General features: G+C 37.1%; 1 protein-coding gene across 10 annotated transcripts in view; it reads right to left on the bottom strand.

The window, feature by feature from the left end:
- Positions 1 to 23,253, bottom strand: part of AGFG1 (ArfGAP with FG repeats 1) — an 81,386-nt gene that overhangs the window by 39,241 nt on the left and 18,892 nt on the right. The gene's annotated exons all lie outside the window — the stretch shown is intronic.

Here is a 23,253-nt window from a genome sequence, read left to right as displayed (position 1 = left end):
AGTACTTGATGGTAAACTTTATAGATATCTGGCATCAGCAGCCTGTTCGGCCCTGCTACTCACAATTCTGTACTAACTGCTATGGTCCTGCTCCTGCTCTTAGACTGGAAAAATCATTAAAACTAGCTGCTTTGGTCCACTACAAATTCACAATATCTCACTATCAAAGCCCCTTAATGTTAGTCAGTTCTTATTTCTGACTGTTAGCCCACAATAACTATCTTCTATATTGCTCAAAATCCTAACTGTAACTGCCACTCTTATCAGTTAAATTTGGACCTTCATACCTAAGTGAAGTTGCTCTCAAAATGCATTCCCTAGGGGGACCTGGGTGGCTCAGTAGGTTAAGCATCCCCATCTCTTGGTTTTGGGCTCAGGTCTCCTCAGGGACCTGGGATTAGAGCTCCAAGTCAGGCTCTGTGCTCAGCAGGGAGTCTGCTTCTGGATTCTATCTCTCCCTCTCTCACTGCCCCTCCCCCAGCTCATGTCCTCGGTCTCTAAAAAGAAATAGATGAATCTTAAAAAAAAAAAAAAAAGAACAAAACATAACACAACACAACACTCTCTAACTCCCTGGACCAGCAGCATCAACATCACCTAAGAACTTGTAAAGGTAAACTTTCAGGACCCAATCAAGAGCTAAGAAATCAGGACCTCAAGAGGTGGTGCCCAGCCATGTATCTCAGCAAGCCCTTTGGGTAACTAGGGAATAGGCCAAGGATTGAAAACCAATGCTTTATTAAAATCTAGGCCAGCAAATGGAAACTTCCTTTCCATATATATACACTACATACAGTTTTCAGTATTTCTTAAAATTATGTAGTCTCAGCCTATTATTGGGCAAGATTCATTTGAGAGAAAGTGTTCCAGGGACACATGTGGGAAACTGTCAGTCTCTAAATCTTTAAGACCCATTCACATTTTAGTTCCTGAAGAGCTGGCTTCTGTTACAACCATTCTACTAAAACTGCTCTTTCAGGTTTATAGATTTTTTGATAGAAACGTATAAAGTTCTCTTTTTTTGTTTTGTTAGTAAAATAATAAATACTATCAACTGAAAAGGGACAGTTTTTTAAAGTTAAAGGAGAATAGGAGAGTGAATTACTAACACAGCAAGCAGTACTGAGGTATGTGGTCGTGAATACTAAAATGAAACCAGTCATCAAAGTTGTGTGTTTCCCTTCAGCCTCATCGGGCTATCTAGGTAGAAAGTAGTCAAGTATTGGCTTTAACCAAGGTAAAATACAACAAAAATTAAAGAGGAATGGTTATAACAGACTAAGGAATCTAAAGTGAGAAAAACAAAGATATGGTGAGGATGATGGACAACAAAGAAGTTTAGCCTCAGGTTGTACCAAAGTTGCTAGGAGTTAGAAATTAGAGGGAATGAGCTGGAAAGAAAAAAGTGGAGGTGCTCAGAGAACAGGATGCTTGAAACTGAGAGGTGATTCAATTACTGATAAATAAAAAATCTAAAATAAGATGCAGGGTTATTAGAGGTTAAGAAGTCAAGGAATTAGGAGGCCAGATTATCCATGCAGATACTAAGATTGGCAGAAATGATTAACACTAGTAGAAAAGACACTAAGTAAAATGCTAAAATCTATAATGAATGAGGGGCCTCAAAGGTATATAACTGCAACAAGAAGCCACAGCAGTTGATAAACTATTTGCATGAGAAACATGCAGCTAGGGGACCAGAAACACCACTGGGGAGCAAGAATGATCCGAAAAGTCACCATCATCAAGAGCTGCACTCATGACGTAATTAGTTTTGATAATCTCTTTGAGGGAGGTGGATAATCAGCTCTAATTATAGAATAATGGGATGGCTGGGTAGTTCAGAGCCTAGACTAGGGAACCAGACAGCCTGAATTTGAATTCCAACTCTGTTTAATAATAGCAGCTGCTTCACAGGGATGGTGGAAGGGTTAAATAAGTTAATAGGTGTTTTCCACTCCACAACAGGTATATATAGTGAACTTTAATTAGTATTAGTTATTACTACTTTCAGAGGTGGGTTATGGTACAATAAAGTGAGCAAGGCTAGAAAGCAGAGGTCTCCTCAAGAACACAGGAACTATGAGTCTCCCTTCTTTCCTGCTACAGACAGAACCAAAGTCTTCTTGATAAAATAATCTCCCTCCTCCAAACTTCTATAGCACTTTGTACCTCTCACATGAGATTCATTACTGCCTCATATTTAAATTACTGCACATGTCTCATGTACTTCTGAATTCCCAATGCTTAAAAAAATGGGTTGTGCCATAGTGTGTTCAATAAACACACCGATAATGCTCAAAACCACACATCATTTATTTTATAATAAAATTACATATCAGTCAACACAATAAACCCATGAAATTGCCAGAATATTTTTTCCTTATTCTAGTGCTAATCCACTTTAGAATTGCAATCATAATAGCCACTGACAGAACCTAAAATATTCTAAAAGCATATTTATTAGTCAAGCTTGCCATAGAAAACAGGTGGCATACTCAATTTGGGAAATTTGAAAAAAGTTTAATAGACTATTTACAAAGCACAGAGGCCATAAGGAAATCATGAGTACAGTACCCCAAATTAGTAACAGCAGGGCCCAACCCTACCCATTGGCAGTGAAGGGAGGAGGAGAATAAGAGGTCAGTAACCTTAAAAGAAAGAGGGCTACTTGATGGGAGACTGACCTTCATTGGAAGGATGCAGAAAGGATACAAGAAATCCCACAGGGAAGAAGAATGTAAATATTTTAACCTCTCCCTCTTTCCTTTCTTTCTCTGAGCCACTGACAATGCTCCCCAACAACTACCCAAATGGAAGCCAGGAATCAAGAAAGCCCATATGTGTATCCAGATAAACCAGCTGCCTGAAGCAACAGGGTAAAGACCAGAGCTAGAAGGGCAGATTTGGAAGCTCTCCAGCACAGCACCCAAACCGTGGTAATAAATACATGCAGTGCAAGCAAATTAACAAACTCAACTACGGACACCAGAGATAGGAAATATCCATACCAATTCTCAATTACTCTTATAAAAAAGGAAGGGTAAGAAAACACTGCTGCATCAGGCTTGAGAAGGGTAGAGGGTACAGCTTTATTACCGTCTCATGAGACAGCAAAAGAGAGCAGAAAATTTGTGTGAGAGGGAATTTACCTTTATAACCCTTATCTTCACAAAAAGGATACAAAGAATAAAGACTGTGACAAGACTCTGTTTGCAACCTCTACATAAAAAGATAAAAAATAAAGAAAGGACAGAAAGATGCTCTGGAATTAGAGAATCTCTTTTTCATTAATTCAATCTATATATATATCCAACTACTTTTTTTTTTTTTTTTGTCTTTTCACACCACAGTGAAGAGATGGGAGGATTACTGACTCCATGTAAGATATAATTACAGCATCTGATAATATTGCCCATAAAATACAGAAACAAATAATGAGATTTCAAAACTGAAAAGTTTATGAACAAGTAACTAATATCTACTCTAGCATGCAGAAAAACTGAGCAAAAATAAATATTAACAAACAGAAAATCCCATTAAAAGCTCTCAAGAGAGATACCATGTATCATCAATACATTATTTTGCCCCCAAAAGGAGAAAAACCAGTTTTTGCCTTATTTTCCCCTAAAAATCCAAAATGAGAAAAATAGTTCAAAAACATGTCATGACTCAAGTAAAATACTGGAAAAATAAGTACATTATTAACATTTCCTATACCCATCCAACCTACATTAGCATGATTATGCTAATACTTCTAGACTGGTAGGTATTTCTCTGTGATAGCCTATCTAAAGGATATATATTAGTTAATAATACTTAGAGAAACAAAGACACTATTCATAGGAGTTATGCAAGAGAAACAAATAGTTCTCTGTGTATATATCTTTTTAGGACTATATGGCATATTCCAACTTAAAATCTGGTTTTAAAAAAACATGCCAGAATTAGAACATATGCAACTGATTCATTGAAGAGGAACTCACAAACTTTATGTGCAGATAACTAAGAGACAGCCTCTGTGAACCAGACACATCAATGTATATATGAGGAAGTAAGACCTGTATCAAATCCAATTTATTTAATCTTAGGTTGCTTTTTTTTTTAAATTTAAGCACAAACTACCTTATAGTGGTTTCCTTTATATAAAAATCAAACTCTTCAACAATTTAGGCTCCAAAGGAGCCAACCCCTGATTACCTCTACAGTCTCCTTGTCTATCATCACTCTTTCTAGCCATGTAGGCCTCCTCAGAAAGTCTTCCCTGAATATCCAATCCAAAGGGAGCAAAAACCCCCAACCAAACCTCATATAGACATTACTACAACATATTATTTACTTTCACCCCTTTATCTCACAGCTAATAAATGTAAACTTCATGAGGCAGGAACCTTCTCTCTACCACTATTTGCATTCTCAGTGTCTGACACATAGCAGACATGAAATAAATAACGTAGTGCATGAGTGAAAGCAACTTCCTATCAGCCACTGAAATATATGTGATGCAGAAATCTGTTTGCCCTTCGTTCCACTTAAAATATATATGCTAATCTAGAACATTAGCTTAACAACTTACTCATGCAGAAGTAATAAATTCACTGATCCAAATTCTCACATTCTATATAGACCAGAGGTTAGCAAATTAGACCTCACAGGCTAAATCTGGCCTATGGTCTGTGTTAGCAGCTACAGTTTCATTGGAACACAGCCACGTGCACTTGTTTATCTACTGTCTATGCTGCTTTGTTGGGTAGCTACAACAGAGACTGTATGGTCCACAAAAATCTCATATGTACTGTCTGACCCTTTACAGAAAAGGTCTGCCAACCCCTGACTTACCTGCAAGTATGGATTTTACTAGGATACCATCCCAGCATCCAAAAATAAAAATGATTTAAATAGGATAATAACTAAAAGCCTATTTTAGAGACAGGTATCATACTGTGCATGGGGAATAACAGAGATGAAACTAAAATGACCCCTTTCCAAGAATGAGGACTATATAAGGGCAAATTTATTCCCTAGAGAATAAAGGAGAGAAAGTATCAGAGTAAGTTTCATGTAAGGATTAATAGGTATTTAACACTTGTTTTCCAAGTAACTGATGAGTACAAAGAGAAAAGATAAAAGTAGCAAATATTTAGAACACTAGAGAGAAATTAAATGCAGTGGAAACCACAGTAAAACTTACTTGCAAATATCCATGGTCTGTGAAGGAGATCAGGAGCTTTAACTCAGAAACCTACCGTGGCCACTTAGTAAAAGGCAGTATATAATACACAGCGCATTCCCAGGCTTTTAATTTTCATTTAAAGTCTCTAATGTCAGATAGTATTCCAGATAGGTTTCAAAAAACAAAAACCCAGCCACAATAGTTCAGATAAAACAAGTTCACAGGACTCATACAGCAACACTTCAAGAAAACAAAGACTTTTGGGAACCTAGCCTGCAAAGAGAAAGCCATCTGGGACCTAGGTAGTCTGAGTATCTCTTTCCAAAACCCCTCTCCAAAACCATCCCATCAAACAGTTTATTACTTCTGATTCTCACAGTATGTCTATAAAGTTACTCTCTTATCTTAGTACGTGATTTTTTTTTCCCCGTTTACTTGTTAAGACTGCGCATGGCCCAACTACCTACTGTCTCCAGTTTAAGTGATTCATCAGTTGAATCCAGCCTCAGTGAACCTCAATTCAATTTCTTAAAAGAGGGAGGATCTGATTAGTCACTGGCCCCCAGGGTTAGCTGTCCATTCCTGGTCCAACAAACTGTGTGTTTTGTGTTCTTATTTTGTGGTTTTCCCAAGACAGCAAGGGAGATTTCCCTCTTTCTTCCATCAGCAAGGAACATGAGCATGGTAAGGACTCCTCAACTCAAAATACATGTTGATTCATGAATGTGCTTTGCAAATTATAGAAAGCTTTATAAATGTAAAATTTACTATTTTAGTGAAGTCACATTAGTGTAGAGAAAGATTATCATCTGCCCTAACTTCTCAAACTAAGATGACATATGTACATTATCCTGTATGGGTAACAAAACAATTGGGTCTAATAATTTTTGTATGATAAATCTTTAAAAAGCTTCCTGGTTTTAGCTAGTTAAATTTATCAATATTTGCTCTGTGATTTTTCCACAGCTTTTAGTATATAAAGTCCTTACAAATTTAAATGTTAAACAGGTAGCTGTATTTTCTATTAAGTTTTATGGTAATCACTTGTGGATTTTTTAATTGTCTACCCCCAAGCATATACAACCTTAAATACTACAATTTAGTCTGGTTTTTTAGCCATAAAATAATTTGTTTTACAGAAAAGCTCCAAGTGCAGTAGAACAGAACTCCTACATACCCCTTACCCAAAGTCTCTAATGTTAACATTTACTTTACCATTCTCTCTTGAGATAGACAAAATTTTTTCTGAACCATTTAGATATGGACCTTCTCTTCCTAAATGTATCTTCTAAAAATAGGGACATTCTTTTATATGACAAATATAGCAAAATTATCAAAATAAGGAAATAAATATTTTGGGTTTTTATTATCTAATCCACAGACTAGTCAATTATCTTAATAATGTCCTTTATTGCAAAAGGAAAAGGATCAATCACCCGGTACAGAATCCATAACCGTCTTGTTGCCTTTAATCTGGAACAGTTTCTTGGTGAACAGTTCCTTCATGCGTCTTTGCCTTCATGACCCTGACATCTTTGAAGAGAACAGGCCAGATATTTTATAGTATGTCCCTTTATATTGGTTTTCTCAAAACAAAATTTCTTTCATGCATGTAAGTCATGTTGTAAACTCCTCAGTGCATATCAGGAGCACTGATGTCAACTTAATCCCATTCCTGGGTGATGTTAAGTGACATAAACCAGGTTTCTCCAAAATAAAGTCACATTTTTCCCTTTGGGATTAAAAAATCTTGTAGGGAGATACTCTGAGACATTTTCTATATTTTTATTGTTTTAATTGTTTAATTGTTTATTGCTTTTAAATTGTAACTTTAAGTACTTCTGGGGACACCTGGGTGGGTAAGTCGGTTAAGCACCTGCCTTCAGCTCTCATCATGATCCCAACGTCCTGGGATCAAATTCCACATCAGGGTCCTTGCTCAGGAGGGGACCTCCTTCTCCCTCTGCCTGCTACTGCCTGCTGCTCCCCCTCCTTGTGCTTTATCTCTAACAAATAAATAAATAAAATATAAAAAATTTTTCAAATTAAAAATACTTCTGAAATATATTTTGATATACTCTGTCGATTAACATTCTGACTTTCCCTTTACTGAATAAACAATTCTTTCCATACTGAACTGCTGAAATTCATTTATTTTATAACTTCATACACCTAATACATAGAGAAATTATAGCATATCTCAGAATCTACTCTACAGATCTGTGCCTAGTCTAGTTTCAGACTACTGTAGATGCCACATGTTTATATTACAAATTATTGCCTATAAACACAGATACATTTAGTATTTAAGTACAGCCAATCTTATTTCCTCTTCGGTTTACAATTTCTTCCTAGTTAATTTTACTTCTTCATTTTTTTGGATGAACTTTAGAATCACCATCTAAAAAGCAGAACAAAATTCACACTAGTGTTTTGGTTCCAATCATTCTACACTAATTTGTGAACCTCTTAAAGCACAGCACTCTCATTCCCAAAGACAGTTATGAATCTTATATGCCAGACTGCCAAGAAGGAAAATTAACCAAGGTTTTGGTTTCTCTCTCTCCACAGAGAAAGTTTTCAATTTTTACATTTTCCAGAATATAACTAGAATAGACAAGGTACTGAGCAAGGGAGGAGAATGGGCAAGTTAACATAATCATATTTCTTTTAGAACTGAATATTAAGAACCAGTTTTATTTACTTGCCATGATATGAAATAAGAACTGTTTGTGGATTACCAAGGGTTTAAGCATAGCATTAAATACCACCGAACCAACTCGAACAAGAACACTACTCATTCAATGTTTAACTCAATCTAAGGCTCAACGATAATTGATTTGTACTGACACTGCTATTGTCTGGTTGTCCTGGTGACTAAAGGCATGCATTTGCCAGACAGCTGACTGAGGCTGGGAATGTAGCCTTTGGCTGAGGAATGGAGAGACTAACTGCCCCAAATGCAAAACAAGCCCCTGAAGTAAACCTGTTCTCTACCATATTCTATGTAAATGAATGATCAGAAGAAGAAACATTTAGTTTTCTTTAAACATATGCAAATACAAGGGTGACTCATCGGTTGATAAAAAAGAAAAAAAAAAGGAATATTCAGTCAAAGCTCTTCTAAGCAGACTTGAGGTATGCAGAAGAGCTGAGTTTTAAGTAGGTTTCCAAAAGAGATTATTTCCATGTCCAAAGGGGACAATTTGAGCATTAATAGGAATAACTACAACAGACTAAATACGTCAAGTAATGTCATAATGATATTTAAAAAAACACACCTAGTTGGTCACTGTTGAAGATGCTATGGAACTAACTCATTTTGAAAACAGTTAAATATTGAGAACTACAAATAGCTCTATATGCACTATACATGATATGTATGAGAAGTAGTTTGAATACTTAAAAAGAATGATAAAAACATTCCATATTAATTATAAATGACTTTTATTTATGAAAAACAGCTGTATTTTCTAAAACTAAAAATCATTAGTGAAAAAAGTGGCACTGTTCTACATCTTTGCAAATTTCATTAATACCTGACTGAACATTAGACAGCTTATTTCTCATCTGCTTCTGCATCTTTATGTTATATAGCATCTGGAAAACTCTCCTATATACTCATGAGAATGAAAATAAATATAGCAAATCAAGTATTTATTATCAAAAATTTTTGACTTTATAGAATCCCTGAAAAGATCTTAAGAATGATCAACAGGTCCCAGACTGCACTTGGAAAATCGCTAAATTAAAAATCACCACCTTAAGCCCAAATTAATGGATCTAGAAATAGAGAACTGCAATAACAGCTGCTAACATACCACCCACCAACACACTAACATACCACCTGAGGGCCTATGAAACATCGCTTCTTCCCCTTCTCCAAATTAAACATGAACCTTAAGAAGCTACTAGATCCAACTACCAATTTACAGGTAACCATGATGACAGAGGAACAATGACACTACAACATGGATTGAATCAGCAAAATCGAGACTTTGGAAACTACTGAACAAATAACTGGGCTGGGGAAAGAGAGAAGCAAGAGGGAGAGGAGAAAGGGAGGGGAGAAGGAAGAAGAGAGAGGGAGAGAGAATAGGAGTAAATATTGCTGGAAGAGAACCTTATAGAAAAAAGAAAAGATTTAAAAGGCAAGCAAAAACAGTTTCCACTTCCAGTAATGTCAGAATAGCTTATATTAACCCCCAACTCTCCAGCAGAGGACAACTATAAACTCTGCGCAAACAGTAACTATCAGAAGACACTAAAGAGCAACTATCAGAAGACACTAAAGAGCAACCATAGCAAACAGAACTGGAGAGGAAACTAGGTATTTTCTTTTTGTTTTGTTTTTTTAAAGATCATCACTAGAAAGGAGGACCCAGTCAGTGTCAACCAGAGCTGTGTAAAATTTGAACAGAAATTCACAATTCTTAAAAAGGAGATTCCTGCAACCACAGTAATTGGGAGAAAAAAAAAAAAAAAGGCAAATCCAGGGAGGGAGAGAATCAGAGACTAGGAGTCACAAAACCTGCAGAACAATTCTGCCCAGATCTCTGGCTCACCCTTAACCTAGGCATGTATGGGGCGCCTGGGTGGCTCAGTGGGTTAAGCCGCTGCCTGCGGCTCAGGTCATGATCTCAGGGTCCTAGGATCAAGTCCCGCATCGGGTTCTCTGCTCGGCAGAGATCCTGCTTCCCCGCATCGGGTTCTCTGCTCGGCAGAGATCCTGCTTCCCTCCCTCTCTCTCTCTGCCTGCCTCTCCATCTACTTGTGATCTCTCTCTGTCAAATAAATAAATAAAATCTTTAAAAAAAAAAAAAAAAAAAAAAACCTAGGCATGTATGGGGCCACTCCAAGCAATTAGAGACTAAAAGAACTAAAGCAGAGATTTTAACCGGTATCCTCATGAGAAGCAGAGTTTGCTAAAGTAAAAAGTGAACAAAAGAGGGGCGCCTGGGTGGTTCAGTGGGTTAAAGCCTCTGCCTTTGGCTCAGGTCATGATCCCAGGGTCTTGGGATTGAACCCCACATTGGGCTCTCTGCTCCGCAGAGACCCTGCTTCCTCCTCTCCCTTTCTGCCTGCCTCTTTGCCTATTTGTGATCTCTGTCAAATAAATAAATAAAATCTTAAAAAAAAAAGTGAACAAAAGAAACAAACAAAACCAATACCTTTAAGGGACAAAACAGAATCCATAGGATCCACAACCTACCATTTCCAATATTCTGGATATAATCCAAAATCACTAGATATACAAAGAAATAGCAAGGTGTGACCTACAACCAAAAGAAAAGCAATCAGTAGGGACAGATCTGATATGACGAGGACTTTTGAATTAGCAGACAATGATTTGAAGCTGATGGTATCCCCATACACAAGAGCTTACAATGAATAAAACTATGAAATCTCAGCAGAGAAATAAAAACTATAAAAAAGAACCAAATGTGAAAATGCAAGCTGGTGCAGCCACTCTGGAAAACAGTATGAATGATCCTTAAGAAGTTGAAAACAGAGCTACCCTATGACCCAGGAATCGCACTACTGGGTATTTACCCTAAAGATACAAATGTAGTGATCCAAAGGGGCACTTGCACCCAAATGTTTATAGCAGCAATGTCCACAATAGTCAAACTATGGAAAGAACCTAGATGTCCATCAACAGATGAATGGATAAAGAAGATGTGGGGTGTGTGTGTGTGTGTGTGTGTTTATACATATATACACACACGCACACATACACACAATGGAATACTATGCAGCCATCAAAAGAACGAAATCTTGCCATTTGCAACAACATGGATGGAACTGGAGGGTATTATGCTGAGCGAGATAAGTCAATCAGAGAAGGACAATTATCATATGATCTCTCTGAGGAGGAATTTGAGAGGCAGGATGGGGATTTGTGGGGGGTAGGGAAGGAAAACATGGAACAAGATGGGATCAGGAAGGGAGACAAACCATAAAGAGACTCTTAATCTCATGAAACAAACTGAGGGCTGCTGGGGGTTGGGGGGATAGGGAGAGGGTGCCTGGGTTATGTACACTGGGGAGGGTATGTGCTATGGTGAGTGCTGTAAAATGTGTAGGCCTGATGATTCACAGACCTGTACCCCTGGGGCTAATGATACATTATACGTTCATTTAAAAAAAGAAAAAAAAAAAAGAAGAACCAAATGTAAATTCTAGAAATGAAAAGTATCAAATTAATTCTAAATAAAAAACTACAGTATGGAGATAACAGAAGAGTCGGGTGGGGAAAAACAGAAATTATTCATTCTGATGACTGGAGCTGAAAAAAGTAGCTAAGTAAACATAAATTAATAGACATCTGAAGAATCAAAGATTGAGAAAAAAATTAACAGAGCTTCAGGGACTTATAGGACAGTATCAGAATGTTAACATATATGCAGGTGAAGTCTCAATTTCAACATAATTCTGGGGGCACCTGGGTGGCTCAGATGGTTAAGTGTCTGCCCTCGGCTTAGGTCATATCTCCAGGTCCTGGGATCAAGCCCCGGGTCGGGCTCCCTGCTCAGCGGAGAGTCTGCTTCTCTCTCTCCCACTGCCTCTCCCCCCTGCTCGTGCTCTCTCTCTCTCTAATGAATAATTAAAATCTTTAAAAATAAATAAAATAGGGATGCCTGGGTGGCTCAGTAGGTTAAGCCTCTGCCTTCAGCTCAGGTCATGATCTCAGGGTCCTGGGATCGAGCCCCGCATCGGGCTCTCTGCTCAGCAGGGAGTCTGCTTCCTCCTCTCTCTCTCTGCCTGCCTCTCTGTCTACTTGTGATCTCTGTTAAATAAATAAAATCTTAAAAATAAATAAATTAATTAATTAATTAAATAATCTCGAAGACAAAGCTCAGCAAACACCATGAGTATAAACACAAACATATATACACTTGCAAAGCATGCATAGGTACATCATAGTCATACTTTAGAAAACAAAGATTAAGAGCTTTAAAATGGCCTATCACTACAGAGCAACAATATAAATACCATATAATATACTCTTTTCAAAGAAGAGTATTACCAAAGATAAAAAGAGGATTTGTGTAATGACACAATGACACCTTTATCAAGACATAGTAATAAATGTCAGCCCCTAACAACAGTTTCAAAATAAATGAAGCAAACAATAAAATAGGGGGAAATATGCAGATCCACAATCATTTGTTAACTGCTCTATCAGTAACTGATAAATCACCTAGACAAAATCCGTAAAGCAGACCTACAAGAACTGAACATTATTAACCACAAATCTATAAATGACATTACAAAATACTATACCCAACAACTTCAGAAACAGATTCTTTTCAAATGCACTTCATATATTCACCAATACAGACTATGTGCTGGACCATAAAACAGGTCTCAAAAAATAAGAAAGCGTTGAGAGAACATACAGAGAATGTTCACTGACCAAAAAAAAAAGTAAATTAGAAGCTGATTAGAGTAAGAGACCTACAAAAATGCCAAATATGTGGAAATTAAGCAATCACTTTTATATAATCCATGGATCAAAGAAGAAATCACAGGAAAACTGAAAACATTTTGAACTGAATGACAAAAACAACATATCGAAATTTGTTCAAAGCAGATAAAGCAGAGGAGGGAAATTTATTGTTTTAAAATACTGGGAAAGTGAGCTTTCAAATCAATGATTTTAGGCTCTACCTTAAGCAAAGAAAGAACAAATAACACAGAGCAAATAGAAGGAAAAAAATAATAAAGAGCAAAACAGTTATAGAATCTGTACACTTTTAAAAGGGGCCTTCATTAATGTCAATAAATATGACAACTTACATGAAACAGGCAAATTCCCTGAAAAACAGAAATCATCAAAACTGATACAAGAAACAGATAATCTGAATAACCACAGTAGTCATTTTCATTCTCTGCCCCAGTGACACTCAGATCCCAGCATTCTTCCTGTCCTAGAGACCCCAGTCATCTCAACTTGAGCAGCAGCCAAAGATGATGGGAGTCACCCACTCCCACGTTAAGATCCCAACACTTGGTACAGAAGGTGCCAACAGGGGAAAGGGGAACGGGGACAGCAGGGGGGGCAGCCTGGGCTTGGTCCCTATATCAAACAACAATAGATCGCTAAGTGGGACATATAAAAACAGGTAATTGGCCAAATTTGGGTGGAGGTGCGGGGGACACAGTATGCCAACTCCTGATCTAGACATGTAGAGTATTCTTCAAAGAAAGGGAAACTGGACTTGCACTAGCTGACCTCAAGATTGCTTGATGCAGCACTGGTGTAAGGACCAATGAATAAATGAATGAAACCGAACACAGAACCCTGAAACATAATCATTCTTACACGGTCATTTCATGTTTGACAAAGATTTCAAGGCAATCCATTGAGAAAAGTGTTTTTAACAAATGGAGCTAGAACAACTGTATATATTCATAGAAAAATATGAACCTCTAGCAGCAATGTCCACAACAGTCAAACTGTGGAAAGAGCCAAGGTGCCCCTCAACAGACGAATGAATAATGAAGATGTGGTCCATATATACAATAGAATATTACTCAGCCATGAGAAAGGATGAATACCCAACTTTTAGGTCAGCATGGATGGAACTGAAGGAGATTATGCTAAGTGAAATAAGTCAAAAAAAGAAAGTCAATTATCATATGGTTTCACTTATTTGTGGAACATAAGAAATAGCATGGAGGACATTAGGAAAAGGAAGGGAAAAATGAAGGGGGGGAATCAGAAAGAGAGACAAACTGAGAGAGGCTATAGGCTCTGGGAAATAAACTAAGGGTTTCGGTTGGGGGGGTGGTTAGCCCGTGATGGGTATTAAGAAGGGCACATATTGCATGGAGCACTGGGTATTATAAGCAAACAATGAATCATGGAACACTACATCAAAAACTAATGATATAATGTATGGTGACTAACAACAACAAAAAAATGAACCTCAACCTCTAGCACACCATATACTAAAATTAATTTGAGATTGATCATAGATATAAATGTAAGAGCCAAAGTTTTCAAAGCCTCTAAAATAAAATGAGATTATTATGATTTAGAAGGCAGAGATTTCTTAAGATAGAGCTGAGAAAGCAGTAACTATAAAACTAGAAACAGATAAAATTCATCAAGAAGACAAACTTTTGCTTGTCAAAAGACCCCAATAAGAAAATAAATGAGAAAGCCATAGACTAAAAGAAAATACTAATCACAGATCTTACAAAGAATGAACAAATTCTTATCTATTCATATAATAGAAAAGTACTAGGTAATAAAAAAAAAGGAACTATATGTATCCACATCCATAACTTTCAAAGTAACAAAAGAAAGCACACTTAATTATTTTATTTATATGAATACGAATAAAAATCAAAACACTGGTTGCCTCTGGAGGGGATTAAATATGAAGGAATGACAGGGAATTTCTTGGGAAGATGGTCATGTTCTTTATTTCTGCAGGGGTCTGGGTTGTCAAACTGGATGTACTTATTAAAACTCTTTCCCAAGGTAAGATTTTTATAATGTAAATTATACCTCAAATAATTTTTTAACAAATACTGAATTTCAATTAATGATATCCTAAAGATTTAAGTGGTGATGTGAACCAATGTTTGCAGCATACTTTGGAATATAAGAAATATGTAAGATGGATTGACTAATGCACAGATACATACATATGTGCTAAAGCAAACAAAGCACAGTATTTTCTGTACCTGCATAATTTTTGCGCTTTTAGGTATATTTGAATTCTTCATAATAAAATGTTAGGAGATGGAGGGGCAGAAGACAGGCAAATCTGGTCACTGTGCTGCGGCTTTGAGCAGCCTCTGCTAAGATGAGATCTTGCCACGACCATCCATGAGAAGGGGCTCTGAGAGACACCGCAGCATGTAGCTCAACCTGGGAAGCAGAGCTGCTGCTCCATCACAGCACTCTCACTACTGGGAGACCCCACTCACCTTCAGTAAGATCTAAAGGATCAAGCTGCAACAAGTTCTGCCACAGAAGATGACTGCTCACAATCATCCCATCCTTGCAAAGATCCCAGAGTTACAGGCCAGTATGAGACTGTCCTTGGGGAATGGGTGGAGCCCACAGTCCAACAGAAGACTAACAAGACACAATCTAAAACTCTATGAAGTTCTTGCTGGGCCTGGCCTTTGCTTCTTCCTTCCCAAAGCTGACCTTGCCTGTGCAGGATTGGCTTGACTTTCATGAAACAGATGAAGAAGTCTTCAATGTCATCACCAATTCCTCAAAAATCTATGGGCCCAGAGCCTGTTTCAACTTTCTTCTTAACAGTTCATAAAATACCCCACAACCAGATGGCACCCTGTGTTGCCAAGATGAATGCCAGTTGCTATCACAGAAGCCAAACAGACTTCCTGCTCTGTAGTTAAGAATTAAACATCAATCATGACGAAGCTGTACAACAGCTGACACTGGAGCAGTGGAGGAAACACGGATGAGGGACTATGCCTTAGAGGTGTACCACAGGGTACCTGTGCCGTAGGTTTAACTGCAAGGCCTAAAGTAATCTGAGCTGTTATGTTTCCCAGGACCATAAGATGGCAGGGCCCCCAGGTTACAGGGTATCCAGCCCCAATGGTCTAAGGCCCTCGCTCTCAGAAGCAAAACTGGCTTGTTCCCTGAGTCCAAGGGATACAGGGCCCAAGAAGTTGCCTGGTCAGACTGTGATCATCTAGTCTCTGATCCTTTATCAGCAGTACAGTTTCAAAACCTGTATTAACCACTCATAGCATGTGGACCTTACTTGTATTTTGATTTATACAAACTCTTACAAGAAGGAAAAAAATGAAATTTATGAAATGAAAGAAATTTGAATACGTGCTAGATAACTAGATTATTATTAATTTTTCTGGATGTGAAAATGGTATATATTGTGATTATATGTATTTTTTAAAGCCCTTTTTAGAGATAACATCGCTGGAGAGTTTATAGATGAAATTATAGGTCTCAGGTTTGCTTCAAAATAATAAAGAAAGAGCAAGACCATGAGTTGGTAGAAGTTTGTTATATCATTCTGTCTACTTGCATAGATATATGAACATCTCCATAATAAAAAGTTTTAAAAGGAACAAAAAAGACTAATAATTTCTATTTTTAATTAAATCCAAGTAAGTTTTTAAAAAGATAACACACTAATAACAAGAAACAAACAAAAAGCTGAGATAAAAGGAAGCTAAAATGGCTGAGGCCAATAAACTAGAAGGAAATAAATCATGTGAACTTGGATACCAGTGCAAAAAAAAGTTAAATAAATGCTCAGAACAGTAGTTACAACCTAACATCTAGGTGTTTCTTCAATACTCTGGGTTTTCAGTCACCACCGGAAAAAAGCATGTTACAATATATACAAAACAAAGGTACAAAACAGTTACTTCTCACAGATTACAAAGGAAAACGAAGCTCAGGAAAAGCAGTTTGCCCAAAGTGACAAGATTCATTTTATTAGTGATGCTGAAACCAGACCACAGATTATTTTGAGTCCTAGTCAGGTGTCTTTAGTTGCTATACTGGTTGTCTCAGCTTCAGAATCACAGTGGGGTTCTGGCCAAAAATGCAAATAGTTCTTTCCCTCATCCAGGATGAGAATCTCTGGAGAGTAACACCCAGGATTTTTCATATAAATATTAAAAATAAATAAATAAATAAATAAATAAATATCAAATATCAAATAAATATTTAAAAAATTTATTAAGAGTAATTCCAATGAAACTCACATGGATCTTAAGTTTCAAACTCCCTTGGGTATATAGTCTTGTACCTTTTCACTGCTGTGTGTGTAATGAAAAGGTATATAAGATTATGCCACAGAAATGTCTCTTATGTTTCAAAGGTAGTAAAACCAACACAGAAGAACTACAAGAGCAATAAAAATTTTGTGTAGGGGTACCTGGGGGGCTTAATCAGTTAAGTGACCAGTTCTTGATTACCACTCAGGTCATGACCTCAGAGTCCTGGGATCAAGCCACATGTGGGACTCTCTGCTCAGTGGGGTGTCTGCCTGAGGTTCTCTCCTTCGCCCTCTCTCTGCCCCTCGCTCCCACTCACTCATGCACTCTTTCTCTGGCTCTCTCTCAAATACATAAATCTTAAAAAAAAAATCTGTGCAGTATCTTATAGTGAATACTATACACACACACACACGTGTGTATATATATGTATATGCATATACACACATACACACACAAATATATATATATATATATATATATATATATAAATTTTTAAAGTATGAGTGGGGGTTTTATAGTCCCTTTCAGCCACAATATTCTTGGAAGACCTGATAAGAGTATAAATTTGACAGGACTTTAAAAAAGATTCACAATAAATAAAACAGCATAGGCAACATGGCAAGAAAACGAATACAGACAGCAAATATGGAAAACAAAACAGAGATCACTACAGTTAAAACATTTCTGCTGGGAATGAAGCAAGATTAACTAGGAAGGTTATAAAAGGATTTACACTGAGAAAAGAAAACTTTGGAATGTCACAGACCAGGAGTCTTAAGCCCACCACCTACCTGTAGATCAAACTGGGCCACTGGCCTGCTCTTGCACTGCCCCTGATCTAACAATGGTTTTTAAATGTTTAAAGGATTATTTTTTTTTTAATGCTTTTTTCAAACAAGGATATGAAACAGTAACTATGTAGATGGCCCACAAAGCCTACAATATTTACTGGTCCCTTACAGAAATAGTCTGCAAACTTCTGCTAAAACCAACACAGTAAGTGTAGATACTGGAATAACCAGTCTGTAACTCAGCTCTGCACTCAGTAATGACATTGAATATGTTGCTACTAAAATAAGAGCCAACTTTTGCTATTATTATTTAAGCTCACCATAAAAGTTAAAATATCCTCAGAGTTTAAATACATAAAACAAATATTAATGTATATGACACTTTTGAATTCTATGAAAACTAAAAAAATCCTTCTAATAATAAAACTGGGGCGCCTGGGTGGCTCAGCGGGTCTAATAATAAAACCACTCAGTGCAGGGAGTAAAAATATTGATAATCCTTCCCCTATAATTTCTATTATCTCAGATTTTAACTCAATAAACATCTGAGTATCTACATTATTTGGCAAAAACTACACTAAAAGCTTTCATAGGTTGCCTGACTTCAAAATATTTTAGGGGTGGCTGTGTGACTCGGTTGGTTAAGCATCTGCCTTTGGTTCAGGTCATGGTCCTGGGGTCTTGGGACTGAGCCCCACATCGGGCTCCTTGCTCAGTGGGGAGCCTGCTTTTCCTTTGCCATTCTCCCTGCTTGTGTGCTCGCACGCTCTCTCTCTCTCAAACAAATAAAATCTTTAAAAAAAAAAAAAAAAAGAAAGAAATGAATACAAAACTTTGAAGCTACATATTTCCATAAGCTGATTCACAAGTCATTCAAAAACTCACTGTCTTTGCTCTGATAATGTCCTAAACAATCTTCCTAATATTGGCTATCTACTTTTCAGAGTCCACGATTCTGTACAAAGAACCACCATCACATACTATAGACAGGATGGGATTATTTAGGAAATAACCGCTAGTGTGCTGTTTAACCTCATAACAGACTAGGTATATATAAAATATCATAAAATGATACCTGGATATTCCAGCAAAACTATCAGAACATGTGAATTTAGAATCTTAAATTTTTTTTAGAAACTAATATTTTTTGTGGTAGTGCTTGCCTGTGGTTATAAATGGCTCCAATCTCTCCCAAAGATACAATTTAATTGCCCAAAAGCTCTGAATAGCTTGTCTCATAAAATAAGGCCTATTTAATCATAAATATAATTTCCTGAAAAATACTATGTCTCTGCACTCTCAAAGCACCTGCAACTCCCAACTGAAACCCGCCCCCTTTTTAAAAGATTTTATTTATTTGTTTGACAGAGAGACAGAGAGAGAGGGAACACAAGCAGGGGGAGTGGAAGAGGGAGAAGCAGGCTTCCCGCCAAGCAGGGAGCCTGACACGGGACTCGATCCCAGGACTCTGGGATCATGACCTGAGCTGAAGGCAGACGCTTAACGACTAAGCCACCCAGGTACCCTGAAGCCCTTTCTTACTTTTTAACCAAAATGGAATTGACAGAAGTGATTTTTCTTATCTCTCTCCCCCCACTAAACTCTAAGTGTTACATAAGGGCAAAATCATACTTGCTTTTGCTTATCCCTGTATCTCTGGTACCCAAGGGGATAGTCCCTGGTATACAGTAGGTGATTAATGAATCTCTGCTTCAAAAATGAAAAATGAATCCATCATAATCCTTAACAGAGAAGAACACCTTACTTTATGGGTTTATTGTTTTAAAAGGATTTTTTTAAAAAGCAGTAGTTTGTTTTGTGGGTTATTTTAATAATCTAGCATAAAAATAACCAAATACTGTCAACAATGCATGATTTTCTGTGTAGACTGTATGCCTGTGGAGCATCAGTAGTAACTTTTATTCTCAGGCCTAAAACATAATTATGAAGAGTTCATTTGCTACCAGAAAAGAAAAACTGATGCTTCAAAATAAAATTACAAATACATTTTCTTTTTATTGAATTATGTATAGCTCTGATCACCATTCCTCCTTCCATTAACTTTAATAATCAGAAGTTAACCCAATAGGGCGCCTGGGTGGCTCAGTGGGTTATAATCTCAGGGTCCTGGGATCAAGTCCCGCATCAGGTTCTCTGCTCTGCAGGGAACCTGCTTCCTCCTCTCTCTCTCTCTCTGCCTGCCGCTCTGCCTACTTGTGATCTCTCTGTCAAATAAATAAATAAAAATCTGTTTAAAAAAAAAGAAGTTAACCCAATAGTGAAATTCCTTCAACTAGAGGACCATAGATTACCTAAAGATTTTTTTCAAAGTTAACATCATGATATAAAAGAAAGTACTGCAAGATAAATATGTAGATTTTTTTTGGAAAATATTTTACTTTGGAAAAAAAAAGTTAAAACAATTTCCTCAAATAATAAATAAAAAGTGCTTCACCGCAAAATATTTTACTAACATCTGGCATACTATGGTCTATAATGTAATAATGTACATATCTGCTTGACTGAACTCAACTCTAGGAGTCTAAGGATACTAAAGTAATATTCAAGTATTTTGTAAACTACATATATAGAAACTAATGATGCATTTTTATAAATACTAAGCATGTCCTTGGTACATGCTTATAAATAGTAATAACTTAATTTGCTTACCACAGCTTACAGATCAATACAGATGTACTTTATTAATGACTCAAATACCATAAGTGGAACTGCCATCAGTTTTGAGATTTTCCAAAAACCATGAACAATTCGTAATACAGTACTGAAGGAAAACCGCAATCTTCCCTAGATATACACATGTGCTAGGCCACTGCGCTGATGGGGACTTAAACGGCTTCCATGTCCTTTGCCCTGTAACTTGGCAGTGCCCTCCTACTCTTTTTCCTGAATTTGGCAGCATGATTTTCTTTGGCAGGTTGTTCACAACTGTAATGCAAGCATTAAAACAGATTAAAGTTAAACACACAAATGACTGCACAGGTTTTCCTACATATAAATGTCTGGAGAAACATTCAAAGCATGTGGAACATAGGTTGATTCATCACTCTGTGAGTCATCCAACAACCACTGTGCTTACCTGCCTAAGCCTGCAATACCGGAATCATGAACCAAGTATGGCCCTCAGGACACTAAGCCCCCTGGACAGAGCAGAAGAACCCAGACTGCTGTCAGTCAGTTTACTGTTAACTGGTGAAGCACTCCTCTTCAGGCATGACCCATTCATGCATAAGATGTATAACAGTAGTGTCTTTTTTTTTTTTAATTTAAAGATTTTATTTATTTATTTGACAGACAGAGATCGCAAGTAGGCAGAGAGGCAGGCAGAGAGAGAAGAGGAAGCAGGCTCCCTGCGGAGCAGAGAGCCCGATGTGGGGCTCAATTCCAGGACCCTGAGATCATGACCTGAGCCGAAGGCAGAGGCTTATTAACCCACTGAGCCACCCAGGTGCCCCAACAGTAGTGTCTTTTTAAACCAAAATGTAAGTGATTAAGTATGGCCCTTTCCAAACTACTGACAGATGACACAAAGAATACGGCAACATGTTTTGGAATGAAAAATTAAGATTTATATACTTTTCTCTGTGCATGTTATACTTATGATTTAAATGTTTATTAAATAAGGTAAACTGATAATGAAGCATCTGCATTTGAAGTCTATGAAGTTTTTAAGTTGTTAACCATTCTGCATTTCCTATCAATCCTCACCTTCTATGCATCTCTTAAGTTTTTAAAAACACAGATACTGTTACTATTGTTAAGAATTAAATATACCCAGCCCAATACTTTGGTTTTAAGATGTTCTTAGGGACACAAAGTATGTGTGTCTTCCTTAACAAACATTTAAAAAGTTGGTATATTTTCTAATAGTATGAACTATCATAAATTTTCCTTCTTCTTTGTGCACTGTGTTTGATCTGCCTTCAGTATCTTTTCCTGCCACAGGGTACTTGCTAGTCAGAAGAGCATGTGACTTCTGATCTCGGGGTCTTGAGTTCAAGTCCCACGCTGGATGAAGAGATTACTTATAAACAAACTAACTTAAAAATAAATGAACCAAACCAGTATCTTCCTGCCAGCTTAGGTCCTAACTGTTTTTACCTCTATGAGATCTTCCAATCCTGTCCTTTTCACCAACAAGTTGAGCCTCTTTCCATATTCATACTTCTGAAACTTTTTATTGTTACCATTAATTATCTAACACATACTATCACTGTTACATTATCTGTCTCCCCAACTAGATTTTAAGCTGTCAGCTAAGCTTATGAGAAATGCCTATAAATGCATCCGTAGTACCTAGCACAGCAAGTGCCTTGGTGAGTGTTCAAGTGGCCTACCAATTTGCACAACTCTTTTTAGGATTAATATTCATGAACCCATTCCAGTCACCTCTAAGTTTACATTCTGTTTCTATTTTGATATGAGTTGCCCAACATCAAGGATTTCTTTGTATATATTCTAAATTTATTTTGCTATCAATCTTAATGACTGCCATATTTGACAACATGATTGAACCCTGAGGACACAAGGCTAACTGAAATAAGCCACTCACAGCAGGACAAAAACTGTCTGATTCCACTTACACGAGGTATCTGAAACAGTCAAACTCACAGAAGCAGAAAGTAGAATGGCAAATGGCAAGGGCTCAGAAGGGGGAATGGGGAATTGCTAGTCAGTGGGTACAAACTTCACTTATGCAAGATGAGGAAGTTCTAAAGACTTAATGTACAACACTATCCCTCTTTCTAAGAATACTGTATTGATACTTGTAACTTTTTTAAGAGAGGAGACCTTATGTTAAGCGTTCTTACCAAAATTAAAGGTTCTTTCAATCTTAGTATGTGGAGACCAGTCTTCACCCAAACTTAGCTACTTCCTTGACAGGTACAGATGTTTTCATTTTCTTCTCCAATGGACCGTTACTTTTTTAGTTCTACAACTCTGAATTTATCTGAATAAATACTCTGAATTTAGATTTTTAATCTAAGAACAGAATAATATTTTTCTTTGTTTTTTTAAGATTTTATTTATTTGACAGAGAGAGAGAGATCACAAGTAGGCAGAGAGGCAGGCAGAGAGAGCGGGGGAGGCAGGCTCCCCGCTGAGCAGAGAGCCCGCTGTCGGGCTTGATCCCAGGACCCTGAGACCATGACCTGAGCCAAAGGCAGAGGCTTAACCCACTGAGCCACCCAGGTGCCCCCAGAATAATATTTATTTCTAACTCCACATTCTGATGTCCAAAATTTTGCACTCTAGGCCAACATTCTAAGAGTGCAACTAAAAGTTTTACACTACTGGTCTAATCTCAAACTTTATATATAAATAGTTCAAACTGTATTTCAATTGGTAAATATATTATTCTATACTTACAGCCATTACAAATCTTCTGCCCTTTCCTCTAGCTTTAGATTTTCCCATATCAGTCTGGAAGTTGATTATGCAAAATAATTTTTTATCAGCAAAATAGTGTGTTCACTTCTCTATATCATGTATTAAAAAATATTTCATAGTTTTTAATTTATA

Source organism: Lutra lutra, chromosome 3 (assembly GCF_902655055.1).
Source record: "Lutra lutra chromosome 3, mLutLut1.2, whole genome shotgun sequence".
Lineage (NCBI taxonomy): Eukaryota > Metazoa > Chordata > Mammalia > Carnivora > Mustelidae > Lutra > Lutra lutra.
The sequence above is the reverse complement of the archived record's forward strand: the minus strand, read 5'-3'. Positions and strand labels throughout refer to the sequence as shown.